Source organism: Molossus molossus, unplaced genomic scaffold, assembly GCF_014108415.1.
Source record: "Molossus molossus isolate mMolMol1 unplaced genomic scaffold, mMolMol1.p scaffold_m16_p_2, whole genome shotgun sequence".
NCBI lineage: Eukaryota > Metazoa > Chordata > Mammalia > Chiroptera > Molossidae > Molossus > Molossus molossus.
The window spans coordinates 43,184,367-43,204,186 of NW_023425355.1; positions in this window are offsets into that span (position 1 = coordinate 43,184,367).

Below are 19,820 nucleotides of genomic sequence, written 5' to 3' on the forward strand. Positions count from 1 at the left end.
CTCCATGATAATTGTTTGATGCTAAATTGTAATTTACGTTTCCTCAACTCTCAAATAGATTTAGAAATACCTTTATAACATGATTTTTTTTAAGAACTGGAAATAAAGACATCTAGTGGTTTTTAAGAGCTGTAAGATAATAATAGAATTAGTAACAGTAGCAGTAGTCAATTTCATAAGGGCTAACCCTAGTAGTCCCTTTCTTCTTCCCTGCCAAAGATCTAGAAACAGCACTGTCCAACAGAACTTACTGCAATTGTAAAATTGTTTTATACATGGCCCTGGTTGGTCTGGCTCAGTGGCTGGCGCGTCAGTCCCCAGACCAGAGAGTCCTGTGTTTGGTTCCTGCCAAGGACAATACCTCGGTGGCGGTTTGTCCCCAGCTTGGTTGGGGTGGTGTGGGTGGCAACCACTCAGTGTGTCTCTCTCACATTGATGTTTCTCTTTCTCTCTTCCTCCCTCTCCCCCTCCTGCTCTATCTGAAGATAAATGTAAAAATGTCTTTGGGTGAGGATAAAAAAAAATGTTTTAGATATGCACCACCCAATATAGTAACCATTAGCCACATGTGGCTATTAAGTACTAAAAATGTAGCTAGTGCCAATGAGGAATTTACAACTTTTAGTTAATTTTAAATTTAATTTTAATAGCCACATAAAGCTGGTTGCTACCATACTGGCAATACAGATCTAAAGTATATGAGATTCGAGAGAAAAAAAATGGCGGCGAAGTGAATGGAGGGATTCAGACCGTCTCCCAAGACCAAACTGGATTTACAACGAAAACAAAGGCAAACCTTCAGGAAAGGGCAGCTGAAGGACACCTTGGAGGACCACTTAACCAGAAACACCCACTCAGTCCTGGTAGGCTTGCGAGGACGGGAGAGGGGACCAAGAGCCCAGGGTCCGCAGCGGCCTGGGCAGGGGCCAGGGAACTAGAGGGGAAGTTAACTCTACCGTCTTTCTTCCCACCGTGCCCGGCCTGGAAACCCTGCAGCCGGCTAGGCTAGGCTCTCCGCTGGAGCCGCACGGACTCCTGGCCCCCAAGGAACTGGGCGGGACCAGGGAACTCGGAGGGACCGGGGAACTAGGCGGAAAATTAATTCTGCTGCCTCCCCTCCTGCCGTGCAAGGCCCTGTAGCCGCTGAAGCCGCACAGACTCCTGGCCCCCAGGCAACTCGGTGGGACCGGGGAACGCGGCGGAAAATTAAGTCTACCGCCTCACTCCCTGCCATGCACGGCCTTAGAAACTCTGCAGCCGGCTAGGCTAGGCTCTCCGCTGGAGCCGCACAGACTCACAGCCGGCTAGGCTAGGCTCTCTGCTGAAGCCGCACAGACTCGCAGACCCCAGGCAAATCGGTGGGACCGGGGAACGCGGTGGAGATTTAACGCTACCGCCTCCCTCCCTGCCGTGCACGGCCTTGGAAACTCTGCAGCCGGCTAGGCTAGGCTCTCCGCTGGAGCCGCACAGACTCGCAGCTGGCTAGGCTAGGCTCTCTGCTGAAGCCGCACAGACTCGCAGACCCCAGGCAAATCGGTGGGACCGGGGAACGTGGTGGAGATTTAACGCTACCGCCTCCCTCCCTGCCGTGCACGGCCTTGGAAACTCTGCAGCCGGCTAGGCTAGGCTCTCCGCTGGAGCCGCACAGACTCGCAGCCGGCTAGGCTAGGCTCTCTGCTGAAGCCGCACAGACTCGCAGACCCCAGGCAATTCGGTGGGACCGGGGAACGCGGTGGAGAGTTAACTCTACCGCCTCCCCCCCTGCCGTGCACGGCCTTGGAAACTCTGCAGCCGGCTAGGCTAGGCTCTCCCCTGGAGCCGCACAGACTCCTGGCCCCCAAGGAACTGGGCGGGACCAGGGAACTCGGAGGGACCGGGGAACTAGGCGGAAAATTAATTCTGCTGCCTCCCCTCCTGCCGTGCAAGGCCCTGTAGCCGCTGAAGCCGCACAGACTCCTGGCCCCCAGGCAACTCGGTGGGACCGGGGAACGCGGCGGAAAATTAAGTCTACCGCCTCACTCCCCGCCGTGCACGGCCTGGAAACCCTGTAGCCTGCTAGGCTAGGCTCTCCGCTGAAGCCACACAGACTCCTGGCCCCCAGGCAACTCGGTGGGACCTGCGAACGTGGCGGAAAATTAATTCTACCGCCTCCCTCCCCGCCGTGCACGGCCCTGGAAACTCTGCAGCCGCTGAAGCCCCACGGACTCACGGCCCCCAGGGAACTGGGCGGGACCAGGGAACTTGGCTGGAAATTATTCCCACCACCTCCCTTGCCACCCTGCATGGGCCCTCCTAACGCTATAGCCTGCTAAACTCTCCGCTGGAGCCACACAGACTCCCGGAGAACAGGGGACTTGGCGGGATTAAAGTGGGTCCTCCCTGGTGCATCCAAACCCAGGAGAGGGAGCCACAAACAGCAAAACACGAACACCCACTGGGAAAACTTGGCAGACTCCAAAGCCCACTGTGATAACCAAAATGGTGAGAAACAGAAACAAAAGCCAAATGAAAGATCAAGAGACCTCTACAGAAGATGAAATAAATGAGGTGCAGTTAAGCAAGTTAACAGAACTAGAATTTAGAGCCATGATGTTGCGGAAGCTCAACAGCATGTGTAAGGACATGAGCAACATGAGTAAAGACATAGAAATGTTGAAAATAAACCATCTGGAAATGAAAAACCAACAGGAAGAAACGAAGAATGACATATCAGAAATGAAAAACACACTGGAAGGTCTAAAAAGCAGAGTAGGGGAAGCTGAGGACCGGATCAGTGAATTAGAGGACAGGCTAGAAGAAATCAACCAATCAGAAAACCAAAAGGAAAAAAAGATTAAGAAACAAGAAGAGAGCTTAAGAGAATTGTGGGACAACTGGAAACGTAATAATATTCGTATCATAGGAGTCCCTGAAGAAGAAGAAAGTAAGCGAGGGCTAGAGAATATATTCAAAGAAATAGTGACAGAAAACTTCCCTAATTTGGTGAAGGAAGAAGGCATTCAAGTTCAAGAAGCTCAGAGAGCCCCAAGTAAGAAGAACCCAAACAGGCCCACACCAAGACACATAGTAATCAAACTGCCAAAAATTCAAGACAAAGAGAGAATCCTAAAAGCAGCAAGAGATAAGCAACAGGTTACCTACAAAGGAACCCCCATAAGGCTCTCAGCTGACTTCTCACAAGAAACATTACAGGCTCGAAGGGAATGGCATGAAGTAATCAAGGTCATGAAAAACAAGGATCTGAATCCAAGACTACTCTACCCAGCAAGGCTATCGTTCAAAATAGAAGGTCAAATAAAGAGCTTCCCAGACAAAATAAGGCTAAGGGAGTACATTAGCACCAAACCAGCACTGCAAGAAATGTTAAAAGGACTGCTGTAATTACCAGGAGAAATGGGAAGAAAAATAGAACCACACTAAACAAAAATGGCAATAAATAAGTACATATCAATAACCACCTTAAATGTAAATGGACTGAATGCTCCCATAAAAAGACACAGAGTAGCTGATTGGATAAGAAAGCAAGACTCATCTATATGCTGTTTACAAGAAACCCACCTCACAACAAAAGACTCACACAGATTAAAAGTGAAGGGATGGAAAAAAATCTTTCAAGCAAATGGAAAAGAAAAAAAAGCTGGGGTAGCAATACTGATATCTGATAAAATAGACTTCAGATTGAAGGCCATAACTAGAGACAAAGAAGCCCACTACATAATATTGAAAGGATCTATCCAACAGGAAGATATAACATTGATAAACATATATGCACCCAATATAGGAGCACCAAAATATATTAAAACTCTTCTGGAGGACTTCAAAGGAGAAATCGATAGCAATACAATCATAACAGGGGACTTCAACACCCCGCTCACATCACTGGATAGATCCTCTAGACAAAAAATTAGCAAGGAAACAGAGACTCTAAATGAAGCACTAGACCAAATGGATTTAATAGATATCTACAGAGAACTACACCCCAAAACTACAGAATTCACATTCTTCTCAAGTGCACATGGAACATTCTCAAAGATAGACCACATGTTAGGGCACAAACTAAATCTCTACAAGTTCAAGAAGATTGAAATTATAACAAGCATCTTCTCAGACCACAATGGTATGAAACTAGAAATCAATTGCAAGAAGAACATACAAAGACAGTTTAACACATGGAAGCTAAATAGAATGTTATTAAACAATGAATGGGTCACCGAGGAAATCAAGGAAGAAATCAAAAACTTCCTGGAAACCAATGAAAATGAGGACACAACAATACAAAATCTATGGGATGCAGCAAAAGCAGTTCTGAGAGGGAAGTTTATAGCACTACAGGCCTACCTCAAAAAAGAAGAAAAATCTCTAATAGACTACCTAACCTCACAACTTAAAGAACTAGAGAGTAAACAAAAAGAAAACCCCAGAGCAAGCAGAAGAAAAGAAATAGTAAGGATCAGAGCAGAAATAAACGACATAGAGACCAAAAAAACAATCCAGAGGATCAATAAAACAAAGAGCTGGTTTTTTGAAAAGATAAACAAGATTGATGGACCCTTAGCTAGACTCACCAAGAAACAAAGAGAGAGAACCCAAATACATAAAATCAGAAATGAAACAGGAGAGATAACAACTGACCCTACAGAAATACAAAAGATCGTTAACAACTACTATGAAAAATTATACGGCAACAAATTCGAAAATCTAAGCGAAATGGACAAATTTTTAGAAACACATAGCCTCCCAAAATTGGATCAGATAGAGATTGAAAACTTGAACAGACCAATAACAACAGAGGAAATTGAAGATGTAATCAAGACTCTTCCAGCAAACAAAAGCCCAGGCCCAGATGGCTTCACAGGGGAGTTTTACCGAACATTCAAAGAAGAACTAATACCCATTCTCCTCAAACTATTTCAAAAAATTCAAGAAGAAGGAAGACTGCCAAACTCGTTTTATGAAGCCAGCATAACTCTAATTCCAAAACCAGAAAAAGACACAACAAAGAAAGAAAACTACAGGCCAATATCCCTGATGAACATAGATGCCAAAATCCTGAACAAAATACTAGCAAATCGAATCCAGCAATACACCAGAAAAATTATCCACCATGACCAGGTGGGATTCATCCCAGGGATGCAAGGCTGGTACAATATTCGCAAATCCATAAATGTGATACACCACATAAATAAATTGAAGAATAAAAACCACATGATCATATCAATAGATGCTGAAAAAGCCTTTGACAAAATCCAGCATCCATTCCTGATAAAAACGCTCACCAGTGTGGGAATTGAGGGATCATACCTAGACATAATAAAGGCCATATATGAAAGACCTACAGCCAACATCATACTCAATGGGCAAAAACTAAAAGCATTTCCCTTAAGAACAGGAACAAGGCAAGGATGCCCACTTTCGCCACTCCTATTTAACATAGTACTGGAAGTCTTAGCCACAGCAATCAGACAGGAAGAAAAAATAAAAGGGATCCAAATTGGAAAGGAGGAAGTGAAAGTGTCATTATTTGCAGATGACATGATACTGTACATAGAAAATCCCAAAGACTCCACCAAAAGCTTACTAGACTTAATAAATGAATTTGGCAAAGTAGCAGGATACAAAATTAACGTCAAGAAATCGATGGCATTCTTATACACCAATGATGAACTCACAGAAAGAGAAACTAGGCAAACAATCCCATTTACCATTGCGGCAAAAAAATTAAGATACCTAGGAATAAACTTAACCAAAGAGATAAAAGACCTATTCGCAGAAAACTACAGGTCTTTGAAAAAAGAAATAGAGCAAGATGTAAAAAAGTGGAAGAACATACCCTGTTCATGGATTGGGAGAATTAACATCATTAAAATGTCCATATTACCCAAAGCAATCTATAGATTCAACGCAATCCCCATCAAAATACCAACGGCATACTTCAAAGAATTAGAACAATTACTTCAAAAGTTCATATGGAACCAAAAAAGGCCTCGAATAGCCACAGCAATCTTGAAAAGGAAGAACAAAGTTGGAGGGATCACAATACCAGATTTCAGGTTATACTACAAAGCCACCATAATCAAAACAGCCTGGTACTGGCACAAGAACAGGTATATAGACCAGTGGAACAGAATAGAGAACCCAGAAATGGACCCTAGGCAATATGCTCAATTAATATTTGACAAAGGTGGCAAGAGCATACAGTGGAGTAAGGACAGCCTCTTTAATAAATGGTGCTGGGAAAATTGGACAGCTACTTGCCGAAAAATGAAACTAGACCATCAACTTACACCCTACACCAAAATAAACTCAAAATGGATAAAAGACTTAAATGTAACCCATGAATCCATAAAAATCCTAGAGGAGACTGTGGGCAACAAAATCTCAGACATCATAAGCAGCAGAATTTTTACTGACACATCACCTAAGGCAATAGAAACAAAGGAGAAAATGAACACATGGGACTACATCAAACTCAATAGCTTCTGCCCAGCGAAAGATACAATCATCAAAACGGAAAGGCTACCCACTGTATGGGAGAGCATAATTGCCAATGATATATCAGATAAGGGGTTAATTTCCAATACATATAGAGTGCTCACACAACTCCACAAAAGGAAGACAAAGAATCCAATTAAAAAATGGGCAGAGGAACTAAATAGACACCTCTCCAAACAGGACATACAAATGGCTAAGAGACATATGAAGAAATGTTCATCATCACTAATCATCAGAGAGATGCAAATCAAAACAACAATGAGGTATCACCTCACACCGGTCAGAATGGCCGCCATCAACAAATCATCAAACAACAAGTGTTGGCGAGGGTGTGGAGAAAAGGGGACTCTAGTACACTGTTGGTGGGAATGCAGACTGGTGCAGCCACTATGGAAAACAATATGGTGTCACCTCAAAAAATTAAAAATTGAACTCCCATTTGACCCAGTGATCCCACTTCTAGGAATATACCCTAAGAAGCCTGAAACACCAATCAGAAAGAATATATGTACCCCCATCTTTGTAGCAGCACTATTTACAATCGCTAAGATCTGGAAACAGCCCAAGTGCCCATCAGTAGACGAATGGATTAAAAAGCTGTGGTACATATACACAATGGAGTACTACGCAGCGGTAAGAAAGAAAGATCTCTTGTCCTTTGAGACTACATGGAGGGACCTGGAAAGTATCATCCTGAGTGAAACAAGCCAAGCAGAGAAAGACAAATTTCATATGATCTCACTGATTTCTGGAATATAATGAACATAACAGTTTGAGGACAATCCCCTAAGGAGTGGGGAGCTGAGAGAGGGATGAACAACAGAATTTATATGCATATAGGCATGAACAGTGGACATGGACAACAATCGGGGGAAGGGGCGGGGAGGGAAGGGGGAGGGGGGAACCACTGGGGGAAAAAAGGAGAATCATTTGTAACAAAAATTATTCAATAAAAAAATAAATAAATAAATAAAGTATATGAGATTCATTATTTCAGAAACAAATAAATAATGTAACTCTTGGATTTAAAAAAAAATATATATATATATGTATTTGAAAGGGCCTCTATATGTTGCAGACACCATAAATGTTACATTATATTTTTTTCCTCTTATGTCATCTACATAAGTAAGGAACCATAATGTAATGAAACAGGCAAAAGACCAAGGAAAATGTGTGGGTACTACCCCCAGATATGGCACAAAATACCTCAGTGACCCTGAGCAAGAATTTCAGTTTTCCAGGCTACAGTTTTCCCTTTCTACTTTTCTAACTAAATGAAGATCCTTTTAAGACAAAATTTAAGATATTTTTTGACTAATTATATAAGGTATTGATTTTATTTTACAAAATACTGATATACATTATGTTCTCTTTCAATTAATGCCAAAAACACTACTTAATAATAATAATTTAAAAAAAAAACAGTTGTGTCATTTTTGTTTCTATTAACAACTGGAGTAATAAGTTTAATAGTCCAAGTTCTAAGTAGGCTTATTAAGCAGAGAGGCTTAGCATTTATATATACATTCACACACACACATATATATACATATATATACACATATATACATACATATATATACACACACGCACACATATATATATTTACATATATGGAGAGAGAGAAAGAGAACTTATTATTTTTTAATCTCTACAAATAGTTTCTTTCTTCACATCTATTTATAAGATCCAAAGCAGTAAGTGTCAGAGTCCTCTCTGGATATTACTTATATTCTTATTATATATTAAAATAAAATTTATTGGGGGTGACTAATTAATAAGTTTATGTAGGTTTCAAGTGTACATTTCTACGATTCATGAACTGTATATTGCATTGTGTGCTCACCTTCTAAAGTCAAATCATCTTCTTTCACTATACACTTAGGCCGCTTTACCCTTTTCTACTCCCTCAACCCCCTTCCTTCTGCTAACCACCATACTATAGTCTGTGTCTTTGTGTTTTTGTGTGTTTATTTTTCTTGTTTATTCACTTGTTGCTTTCAGTTTTATAACCCACATATGAGTGAAATCATATGGTTCTTAACTTATTCTGACTGACTTATTTTGCTTAGCAGGATATTCTCAAAGTCTATCCTTGTTGTTGCAAATGGCAGTATTTCATTTCTTGTTATGGCTGAGTAGTATCCTATTGTGTATATGGACCACATTTTCTTTATCCAATCCGCTGTTGAAGGTCACTTCAGTTGTTTCCATGTCTTGGCCACTGTGAATAATGCTGCAATAAACATAGGGGTGCATAGATCTTTGTGAATTAATGTTTTGAAATTTTGGGAGTAGATACCCAGAAGAGGGGTCACTGGGTAATATGGCAACTCTATTCTTAATTTGTTGTGGAACCACCAGATTGTTTTCCATAGTGGCTGTATCAGTTTACATTCTCATCAGCAATGAATGAGGGTTCCTTGTTCTCCACAAACTCTCCAACAATTGTTATTAAATGTCTTGTGAATAATAGCTATTCTAACAGGTGTGAAGTGGTATCTCATAGTACTTATAATTTGCATTTCTCTAATAGTTAGTGAATATATATATATATATATATATATATATATATGCCATTTGTATGTCTTCTTGTGAGAAGTGTCTATTCAGGTCCTCTGCCTATTTTTAAATTGGATTGTTTGTTTGCTTGGTTTTGAGTTGTATGTGTTCTTTATATATTTTGGATATTAATCTTCTGTTGGAGCTGTTGTTTGCAAATATCTTCTCCCATTCAGTTGGCGGCCTTTTTTGTTTTGTTGGCAATTTCTTTTGCCTGCAGAAGTTTTTTAGTTTGATATATAGTCCAATTCATTTATTTTTGCTTTACTTCCCTTGACTTTGGGTCCAATTCATATAATCTTCTCTGAGACCAAGGTCCATAAGTTTAGTAACCGTTATTTTCTATGTAAATTATTGTTTCAAATCGTATCTTTAAGTTTTTGATCCATTTTGAATTAATTTTTATACATAGGGACAAACTGTCAGAAAGAGAAAGAAAAAAAAGGCATCCAAATTGCAATGAAGAAGTAATGGTGTCACTTTTTGCAGATGACATTATTCTTTATATAAAAAACCCCAAAGACTCCACCAAAAAACTATTAGAAACAATAAACAAACACAGTAAATTTGTAGAACACAAAATCAATGTACAAAAATCTACTGCATTCCTATACACTAACAATGAAATTTCAGAAAAATAAATGAAATAAACAATTTATTTGTAATTGCAACAAAAGGAAAAAATACCTAGAAATAAACTTAAGAAAGAATGTAAAGGACCTATATACTGAAAATTACAAAGCACTATTAAAAGAGATTGAAAAACACAAAAAGAAATAGAAAGATATTTCGTGTTCATGGATTTGGAGTATCAATGTAGTTAAAATGTCCATATTATGCATAGCAATATACAGATTTAATGAAATCCTTATCAAAATCCCATTGACATTATTTTTTAAATGGAACAAAAAAATCATCAGGTTTTTATTGAACCACAAAAGATCACGAATAGCCAAAGCAATCCTGAAAATAAAAGAAGAACGCCAAAGGTATCACACTACCTGAATTCAAATTATACTACAGAGCTATAATAATCAAAACAGCCTATTGTTGGCAGAAAAACAGACACACAAACCAATGAAACAGAACTTAGAGCCCAGAAATAAAACCACATGTATATGGGCAAATCGTATTTGACTAATGAGCCGAAAACACAATGAAGAAAAGAAAGCCATTTTAATAAATGACGCTGGGGAAATTGGAAAACCACATGCAAAAGAATAAAACTAGACTACAGTTTGTCCCATATACATTATTATTTTTAATAATATTAAAATACTCTTAAAAGGTAACCAACTAACAGAGGTGAATCCCATATAAAACCCTTCCTAACATCCACAGTTCATGTAATCAGTAACTTGTATATTGTGTGCATATTACTTCAATTATGCTATTTCACTTCATTTTTTCTAACACATAGTACTGTTTAGCCTTCATTTTAGTATGTTCTAGTCTAAATGAAATGTATAAAACAACCCTGGCCAGTTTGGCTCAGCGGTTGGAGCGCTGGCCTGCGAACCAGAGAGTCCTGGGTTCAGTTACCACTAAGGGCACGTACCTTAGTTGCGGTTTGTCCCCAACCCCAGTTGGGGTCGTGTGGGTGGCGGCCAGTCAATGTGTCTCTCTCATATCGATGTTTCTCTCTCTATCTTCCTCCCTTTTTCCCTCCCGCTCTATCTGAAGATAACTGCAGAAATGTCCTCCGGTGAGGATTTTTAAAAAAAGTACAAAATAGACATATCAGTGTCATAAAGATTTTGCCTCAATATGTGTTTTTGTAGAATATTTCACAGTGTGTTCCATTATTATAATCTACCCATGGTTTCATAAGAATTACATAAAATAACATTAGAATAGCAGTCTAAATTTTACAAAACAATTTAATTATATTATTGATTCCTTTTAACCTTTGAGAGAGGTTTTATTATTCCCACTTTAAAAATAATGAAATTGCCCTGGCCGGTTTGGCTCAGCGGTTGGAGCATAGGCCTGCGGTACAGAGAGACCCGGGTTCGGTTCCCGCTAAGGGCACGTACCTCGGTTGCAGTTTGTCCCCGGCCCTGGTTGGTCGTGAGGTTGGCAGCCACTCGATGTGTCCCTTTCACATCGATGTTTCTCTCTCTCTCTCTTCCTGTCTCTCCCTCCCGCTCTAGCTGAACAAAAAATGGAAAAATGTCCTCGGGTGAGGATAAAAATAAATAAATAAATAAATAAAAATAATGAAATTATGCCCGGCCAGTTTGGCTCAGTGGTTGAGTGTTGAGCTATGCACCACAAGGTGGCCAGTTTGATTCCTGGTCATGGCACATGCCCAGGTTGTGGGCCCAGTCCCCAGTGGGGGGCATGCAGGAGGTGTCCAAACAATGTTTTTTCTCATCTATGTTTCTATCTCTCTCTCCTTCTCTTTTCCTCTCTCTCTAAAGCAATAAAGAAAAAAACATTTTTAAAATAATTAAATTACATATCAGAGTGGTTTAATCTTTTGTACAAGGCTATATTGTTAGTAAGTTTTAAAAGATAAATTTAAACTAAGTTTGTCTTTTTACACTAATATAAACTCTTTCAGAAAAATATGTCAAATACTAAAATGTCACAAAGGTATTCTAGTCATGATGACCTACCTTTAAGCTAAATGTAGGCAATTACATCATGTTCTCAAAATAAGACTTCTAAGAACATCTTTGTTTGATTTACCTTCACCTGAAAATCCAGTACAATAGTTTTACTGTGTAAAGGATTTCTGCCTTTTCTGTAAGTTTCTTCTTTTCATGAAATTATTACAACCCTTTCACAGGCTTTCATAGGTTTCTTGCTGAAAACTTTGCTTGAACATTGATTTCCCACCTGATCAAATGCCAGCAAGCATGTATACAGTGTATATATTTTATTTGTTGATGCAGGCATAATTTACAGAAGGAATTAATCATATCATTTTCAAGGGAAGAAGTGTAGGTGAGATGGAGAATGTGTTATTAAACACCACCACAACAACTATAAATGTATGTGTATGCATTTATATGTGTGAGTGTGTGTGTGTGTGTTTGTGTAAGTGGCAATATTATGTCCATATTGTAATCTCTAGGAAAACTTGTAACAAATGCTGGAATCTAAATTTAAAAACTTGATGGGGTTCAGTTTAATTTACAAAAGAAAATAATGAAGAGATGCAGAGAGAGGTATTACAGCACATTAGTAAAATCAGAAAACTCTGGATTATAACTTTGACATTGTTTTCAATGTATCATTAAATGCTGTGAACATTGGTATCTTGCTGAACTTCAAGTCTGAGAAATTCATTTCTAATCCTAGAAAAAAAGTATGTTTAATTTCATGTGAATAAAATGTTACTTAATTTTTATTTTAAATATTACTCAATTGTACATTGATGTATTATAATTTATGTATATTATCTCATAAACTAATATCCTAATCTATGTGACAAATGTTACAAAATATACATATAGAATCCTAAAGGCAAAGAATAAATACTTTTTAGTTTAAAAGAAAATTAAAATTTTTAAACAATTAATATTTTTCTTCCTACATAGCATTTGTGCTGAGAAAAATAAAAATAAATAGTTTCTGAAAAAATGATATAACCTTTGACTAATTGTAGGTTACAAATACTGGACATCATATACTGTGGCTAGTTAGAAAATGTAGAAGCCAATACTAGGAAGATGGTGGCCAGCAGGACTGGAGGGAGAGCGAGTGTGTGAGAGAGTAAGCGAGTGTGTGAGAGAGTAAGCGAGTGTGTGAGAGAGTGTGAGAGGACATGAAAGTGGACGGCCAAACACCAGCAGCGCAGAGCCCCTGAGCAGAAAGTTCCTGTGCTGTGGCTGAGAGCATCCGGCTACCATGGTAAACTGCCCTTTAGGGCACTTATCCCTGTGCTTCGGGGAGGTCCCACCATTTTGGAAGATCCCAGGTCTTCCCTGGGAGAAGGCAGTGGGAGCAGTGAGGGCCCAGCAACCTGAGTCCACCAGCACACCTGGCAACATCAGACTAGCGGACATTCTATGTCAATACAGACCAGTGCACAGTAGTGGAGCTCCCAAGGTGCTGGTCCTGAAAGCCACAGACAGCTGGGAGCCCAGCAAAATCACCCAGAGTAGCAGCCCCATCAGACTCGAGATTTAACCCCAGCAACAGAGGCTGAGGAGCAGAATCCATCTGCAGGCAACAGAAACACAGACTAGCAGATGAGACCCATCCCAAAAACTACAGCAAAAGCTGAGCAGGAGTTGAGCCCCAGGGCACAGCAGCATTCCCCAGCCTCCAACTGCAGGACCTGAGAAATCCAGTAACACACAAGAGCAGTGGGAAGCCAGAGCCAGAGAGAGAGAGGTGCTATCCAACTGCCCACCCACGAGACCTGCAGGATGCAGGGGCACCAGAGAGGCCTGTGCGACCCAGAAGGGACTGGGCGATCCAGTTACCCACAGGAAGTGTAGAGAGTGGAAGCACCAGAGAGGGTTGTGAAACCCAGCAGCCCATAAGATAGGCATAGAGCCCGGTGCCCAAAGGGACTGTGCAATCTAGTTACCCGCAGGAACTGCAGGGTGCAGGGGCACCAGAAAGACCCAGCTATGCAAAAGATAGGCATAGAGGATGTGAAAATGGAGGCAGAATGAATGGAAGCTACACTGATGATCTCCCAGGACCAAACAGAAATTACAACTAAAATAAAGACAAAACCTCAGAAAAAAAGCAACAGAAAAGCAGCAGGACAGGGCCATACAACCAGGGATACTGGTAGGATCTCCAGAGGCACTAGAGGGTGGCGGGCTGGGAGCCCATGGACAGCAACAGTCTTAGCTGTGAGCAGCGCCCTTAGGAAATAAAGATCAAGACTGCTCCACAGGCAGAGAGCCAGGACAGAGCTCTAAAATAGCCACAGCCACTCACCTGGTGGCTTGGGCAGAGAGACGGCAGACTACGCTGGAACTCTGTGGGGATACCTGAGATTTGGAGGGCACTCAGAGTGTTTACTGAGTTGCAGCCATAAAGCACGATGGCCAGTGTGCTCCTTCCCAGAGCTGTGGGGAAAAGCAGCATCCCCCCCTCCAGCAGATTCAGGATTTCCCAGGTGAGACAAAGAAATGCAAATTGAGCCTCATTAAAAACCAGCATCTATCCCACCCTCTGGAAATCTTCTTATGAAGAACACCAGGGCTACATTTCAAGGCACTGAGTAACTGAGACTACTAGCCACCAGGAAAAAGCTACAGGATAACTAAATCTTTCCTGGCCTTGCAAATCTACCCAGGAAAATAAGACTTGACAGTGTTGTTTACTGTGGGACCACCCAGGCTCATCCAAACCCATAAGAGAGAGCCACAACCAGTAGAACACCAACACCCACAGGGAAAAGCTGGCAGGCTCCAAAACCCACTGACATAGCCAAAATAATGAAACAAAAAAACAAATCCCAAATGAAAGAACAAGAAAACTCTATCGAAGATGAGATCAATGAAATGCAGCTAAGCAAAATCATCAGAGTTAAAGTTAAGAACCATGATCTTGAGGAAGCTCAACAGCATGAGTAAGGACATCAGCACCATGAGTAAAGATATAGAAATATTGAAAACCAACCAAGTGAAAATGAAGAATGACATAGCAGATATTAAGAACCCATCGGAAGGTCTAAAGAACAGAGTAGAGGAAGCTGAAGACCGGATCAGTGAAATTACAAGACAGGGTAGAAAAAAATCAACCAATCAGAAAAACAAAGGATAAAAAACTATTAAAAAACAGGAAGACAGTTTAAGAGAACTGTGGGACAACTTGAAACACAATAATATTCGCAATATAGGAGTCCCCAAAGAGGAAGAAAATGGGCAAGGCTTAGAGAATATATTTGAAGAAATAGTAACAGAAAACTTTCGTAACTTAGTGAAGGAAGAAGGCATTTAAGTTTAAGAAGCACAGAGAGCCCCAAGTAGGAAGAACCCTAACAGGCCCACACCAAGATACATAGTAATTAAAATGCCAAAAATTAAAGACAGAGAGAGAATCCTAAAGGAAGCAAGAGATTAGCAACACATTACCTACAAAGGAAACCCCATAAGGCTCTCAGCTGACTTCTCAACATAAAAACTACAGGCCAGAAGGGAGGGGCACGAAATAATCAAGGTCATGAAAAACAAGGATATGAATCCAAGACTACTCTATCCAGCAAGACTATCATTCAAAATAGAAGGTCAAATAAAGAGCTTTCCAGACCCCCCCCAAAAAAAAAACTAAGGGAATATATTAACACCAAACCAGCACTGCAAGTTATGCTAATAGGACTGCTGTAATTAGTAGAAGAAATAGGAAGAAAAATATAATCACAAAAAAAAAAAATGGCAATAAATAAGTACATATTAATTTCACATTAAATGTGAATGGTTTGAATGCTCTGATAAAAAGACATAGATTAGCTGACTGGATAAGAAAGCATGACACACATATATGTTGTTTACAGAGACCCACTTCACAACAAAAGACTCACATAGCATGAAAGTGAAAGGATGGATAAAAATCTTTCAAGGAAACAGAAAGCAAAAGAAAAAGCTGGGGAAGCAATACTCATACCTGCTAATGTAGATTTCAAAATGAAGACCATAATTAGAGAAAAAGAAAGCCACTTCATAATGTTGGAAGGATCTATCAAACAGGAAGATGTAACCTTGATAAACATATATGCACCCAATATAGGAGCACCAATCTATATTAAAATATTTTTGGTGTACTTCAAAGAAAAAATCAACAGCAATACAATCATAGCATGTGACTTCAATACCCTGCTGACATCACTGGATAGATCTTCGAGACAAAAATTAACAAGGAAACACAGACTCTAAGTGAAGCGCTAGATCAAATAAATTTCATAGATATCTACAGAGAATTACACCCTAAAACTGCAGAATTCACATTCTTCTCAAGTGTACATGGGGCATTCTCAAAGATAGACAACATGTTAGGGCACAAACTAAGTCTCTACACGTTCAAGAAGACTGAAATCATATCAAGCATCTTCTGAGATCACAATGGCATGCAACTAGAAATCAATTGCAACAAGAATATGAAAAAAACATTTGAAAACACGGAGGTTAAATAGTGTGTTAATGAACAATGAATGGTTTACCATGGAGATCAAGGAAGAAATAAAAAAACTTCCTGGAAACCAATGAAAATGATCACACAACAACACAAAATCTATGGGATGCAGTGAAAGCAGTTCTGAGAGGGAAGTTCATGACACTACAGGCCTACCTCAAGAAAGAAGAAAAATTTCTAATAGGCTATCTAACCTCACAACTTAAAGAAATAGAAAGCAAACAAAAGGAAAACCCCATAGCAAGGAGAAGGAAGGAAATAGTAAAGATCAGAGCAGAAATAAATGACATGGAGGCCAAAAACATAATTCAAAGGATCAATTAAATAAAGAGCTGGCTTTTCGAAAAGATAAACAAGACTGATAGACCCTTAGTTATACTCACCAAGAAACAAAGAGAGAGAACCCAAATACACAAAATCTGAAATGAAAGAGGAGAAATAATAACTGACACCACAGAAATACAAAGGATTGTTAACAAATATCATGAACAATTATACAGCAAAAAATTCGACAATCTAAGAGAAATGGATAAATTTTGAGAAACACATAGTCTCCCAAAACGGAATTGGGAAGAGATAGAAAACTTGAACACCAATAACAACAAAAGAAATATAAGATGTAATCAAGACTCTCCCAGCAAACAAAAGCCCAGGCCCTGGTGGCTTCTCGGGGGCATTTACCTCACATTCAAAGAAGAACCAATACCCATTCTCCTCAAATTATTTCAAAAAATTCAAGAAGAAAGAAGACTTCCAAACTCGTTTCATGAGGCCAGCATAATTCTAAATCCAAACCAAGAAAAACACACTATAAAGAAAGAAAACTACAGACCAATATCCCTGATGAACATAGATGTCAAAATCTTGAACAAAATACTAGCAAATTAAATCCAGCAATACATCAAAAAAACTATTCACCATGACAAAGTGGGATTCATCCCAGGGACGCAAGGATGATACAATATTTGCAAATCAATCAATGTGATACACCACATAAACAAAATAAAAGATAAAAATTATATGATCATATTAATAGATTCTGAAAAAGCATTAGATAAAATCCAGCACCCATTTCTGATAAAAACGGTCAGCAATCTGACAATAGAGGGATCATACCTCGACATAATAAAGGCTATATATGAAAAACCTACAGCCAACATTATACTCAATGGGCAAAAATTAAAAGCATTTCCCTTAAGAACAGGAACAAAACAAGGATGCCCACATTCGCCACTCTTATTTAACATAGTACTGGAAGTCTTAGTAACAGCAATCAGACAAGAAGAAAAAATAAAAGAGATCCAAATTGGAAAGGAGGAAGTGAAACTGTCATTATTTGCAGGTGACATGATACTATACATAGAAAACCTCAAAGACTCCATCAAAAATTTACTAAACTTAATAAATGAATTTGGCAAAGTAGCAGGATACAAAATTAACAGCAATAAATCGATGGCATTCTTATGCACCAATGATGAACTCACAGAAAGAGAAAATAAAAAAAAAAATAAAAAACAATCTCATTTACCATCCCACAAAAAAAATTAAGATACCTAAGAATAAACTTAACAAAAGAAATAAAGGACGTATTCACTGAAAACTACAGGTCATTGAGAAAAGAATTAGAGGAAGATATATAAAAATGGAAGCACATACTTTGTTCATGGATTGGATGAATTAACATCATTAAATGTCCCAGAGTAATAAATACTACCCAAAGCAATCTATAAATTCAATGCAATCCCCATAAAAATACTAACGGCATACTTCACAGAACTAGAACAAATACTTCAAGAGTTCATATAGAACCAAAAATGACCTTGAATAGCCACAGTGATCTTGAAAAAGAAGAGCAAAGTTGGAGGGGTCACATGACCAGATTTCAGATTATACTACAAAGCCACTGTAATCAAAACAGCTTGGTACTGGCACAATAACAGGCATATAGACCAGTGGAACAGAACAGAGAACCCAGAAATAAATCCAAGGCAAAATGCTCAATTAATATTTGACAAAGGTGGCAAGAACATACAGTAGAGTAAAAACAGCCTCTTTAATAAATGGTGTTGGGAAAATTGGACAGCTAAATGCAAAAAAAAAAAAAAAAAAAAAAAAAAAAAAATGAAACTAGACCATCAACTTACACTATACAAAAGAATAAAATCAAAATGAAAAAAAGACTTTAATGTGACTCATGAATCCATAAAAATCCTAGAAGAAAATAGAGGCAACAAAATTTCAAACATCATATGCAGCAGAATTTTCACTGATACATCACCTAAGGCATCAGAAACAAAGGAGAAAATGAACACATGAGACTACATAAAACTCAAAAGCTTCTGCACAGCAAAAGATACAATCATAAAAATGGAAAGGCTACCCACTATATGGGAGAGCATAATTGCCAATGATACATCAGATAAGGGACTAATTTCCAATATATATAGTGTACTCATACAATTCAACAAAAGGAAGACAAAGAACCCAATTAAAAACTTTGCAGAGGAACTAAATAGACACCTCTCCAAACAATAAGTACAAATGGCTAAGAGGCATTTAAAGAAATGCTCAACATCATTAATAATGAGAGAGTTGCAAATTAATACAACAATGAAGTATCACCTCACACCTGTCATAATGGCCGCCATCAACAAATCATCAAACAACAAGTGTTGGTGAGGGTGTGGAGAAAAGGGGACTCTAGTGCACTGCTGGTGGGAATGCAGACTGGTACAGCCATTATGGAAAACAATATGGTATTACCTCAAAAAATTAAAAATTGAGCTGCCATTTGACCCAGTGATCCCACTTCTAAGAATATATCTGAAGAAGCCTGAAATGCCAATCAGAATGAATACATATACCCCCATGTTTGTAACAGTACTATTTACATTAGCTAAAATCTGGAAACAGCCCAAATGTCCATCAGTAGACAAATGGATAGAAAAGCCGTAGTTCATATACTCAATGTAGTACTATGCAGCTATAAGAAAGAAAGATCTCTTATCCTTTGAGATGACATGGAGGGACATGAAAAGTATTATCCTAAACGAAACAAGCCAAACAGAGAAAGACAAGCATCATATGATTTCACTTATTTGTGGAATTAACATAACAGTGTAAAGAATGGGGTAGTCCCAGAGACGTGGAAGTGGGTACAGACTGACAACCAAAGAAGAGGGAGTGGTGTGGGAGAGATAAACCACAGAACTTATATGCATGTATGCATGAACAATGGACATGAACAACAGAGCTTGGGACAGGGTGGGGAGGGAGTGGGAGGGAGTAATCTGTGGGGGGCGGGGGGAAGAAACATCTGTAACAAAAAATAAATTAATGAAAAAAGAAAATATAGAAGCCTAAAGAAAGAAATAAAAGTAAGACAACTGGATTTCTAAGATGGTCACAGAGCAGGTCAAAACTACACTCATCAGCTCCAGGCTTCAAACCATATTTACAGCTAAATTATAGAGCAATCAACCTGAATAAACAACTGAAGACTAACTATACTAAAATATTATGACCATGGATTTATGGAAGAACCACCATAGAGACTGGTAAGAAGGGCAGAGATGCAGAAAGGGCTGGTTCAAGCACCTGAGATAGGCAGCTAAGAAGCCTGAAGGATATCAGCTTCGAAACACCCTCTCACCAGAACT